General features: G+C 36.8%; 1 non-coding gene across 1 annotated transcript; it reads left to right on the top strand.

The window, feature by feature from the left end:
- Nucleotides 1–1,274: 1,274 nt before the first annotated feature.
- TRNAV-UAC (transfer RNA valine (anticodon UAC)) lies at nt 1,275–1,347 on the top strand. Its single transcript has one exon. It is a non-coding gene; the product is annotated as a tRNA-Val (tRNA).
- The last annotated feature ends 298 nt before the right edge of the window (nt 1,348–1,645 follow it).

The following is a 1,645-nucleotide window of genomic DNA, read 5'->3' as shown; positions in this document are numbered from 1 at the left end:
GCTTTCTCCAGTTGCGGCAAGTGGGGACCACTCTTCATCGCGGTGCGCGGGCCTCTCACCGTCGCGGCCTCTCTTGTTGCGGAGCGCAGGCTCCAGACGCGCAGGCTCAGTAGTTGTGGCTCACGGGCCCAGTTGCTCCGTGGCATGTGGGATCTTCCCAGACCAGGGCTCGAACCCGTGTCCCCTGCATTGGCAGGCGGATTCTCAACCACTGCGCCACCAGGGAAGCCCTAGTTTTTCTTTTTAATGGGCCTATCTTCAAAATGGCTGATAACTTAAAGCCAATCTAATCTCTACATTAGGTAGGTACATAAACGGAGGATATACTATAAATGAAAGCATGTTCCACAAATCATAACTACTCTGTATGCCAAAAGCCTATTTGAATTGTATGAATCAATGGTTAAGGTAGTCTTATCCCATGATGTCCTCTAAAGGATATGTGTGTTGGGGTGAGAGAGAGAGAGAGAGAGCAAGTGATTATCTAAATGGACATACACATATTACTGCCTTCCATCACCAAGGATTCTACTTGTAGTGAGAACTGGTAGTGTCACAGTATGACAAAAATAGATTCAAAACCAAAATTTTTTTTCCCTACTGAACATACATGTAAATTAATTGTGAGTTAAAATGTTTGGCCAACTATTGACATAAAGACAGTGAACTACATTTCAGGGAAGCACTATGGAATGAACAGAGTATACTATGAAAACAGTAGATGTAGTTTAAGTTCTTCTATTGCTCCTCACTAAATGTGTGGATTGGGCAAGCCACTTAATCCTTCTGTGCCTCAGTTTTCTAATCCGTAAAATGAATATAACATATTCAGAAATTTGAAGTGAAGGTCAAACTATGTAATATAAAAGTACTTATTAAATATTTTATTAAACTATTAACTATTATCAAATATTAACTATAATTAACTATTACACTTATAATAAACTATATATTAAACAGAGTACTTTCAAATATCACTTATTTTTTGCCACTGGAGAATTCTGATGCACTAACTTTGCAGTGACTAATTCGTTCAAATAGATTTTTAATTGAAACTGTATATGAATATCTTACTGTTACTTAAATTGTTCCAGAGTGTAGTAAAAGGAAAACTTTCACTTTGTTAATGAAGGAAGTATAATATTGATACATAAACCTGATAAAAACACAAATAGGAAAACTACAGACCAAACTCATGAATATCAATGAAAGATTTTGAATTATATTAGCAAGCATATTCTAACTACACATTAAAAATAAAGAGATATGGGAATTCCCTGGCAGTCCAGTGGTTTGGACTTGGCGCTTACATTGCCAGGGGCCCAGGTTCAATCCCTGGTCAGGGAACTAAGATCCCACAAGCAGCATGGTGCAGCCAAAAATTTAAAAATAAAAATAAATAAATGAATAAAAATAAAGAGATATTATGACCAAATGGGATTTGTTCCAGAAATGCAGGGATGGTTTTATATTAAAAAATTAATTATCCACCATTTTAATAAATCTAAGTAAACAAAAACAAGATATTCTCCATAGATACTGAAAACAGGCTGTACAAAATTTAGCACTGTTATGTAACTCTCTCTCTCCCACTCTCTCTCACACATACACACACACACACACACACACACACACACAACACAAA

Source organism: Eschrichtius robustus, chromosome X (assembly GCF_028021215.1).
Source record: "Eschrichtius robustus isolate mEscRob2 chromosome X, mEscRob2.pri, whole genome shotgun sequence".
Classification (NCBI taxonomy): Eukaryota; Metazoa; Chordata; class Mammalia; order Artiodactyla; family Eschrichtiidae; genus Eschrichtius; species Eschrichtius robustus.
Note: the sequence above shows the minus strand (reverse complement) of the source record. Positions and strands in the feature narration are given on the sequence as shown.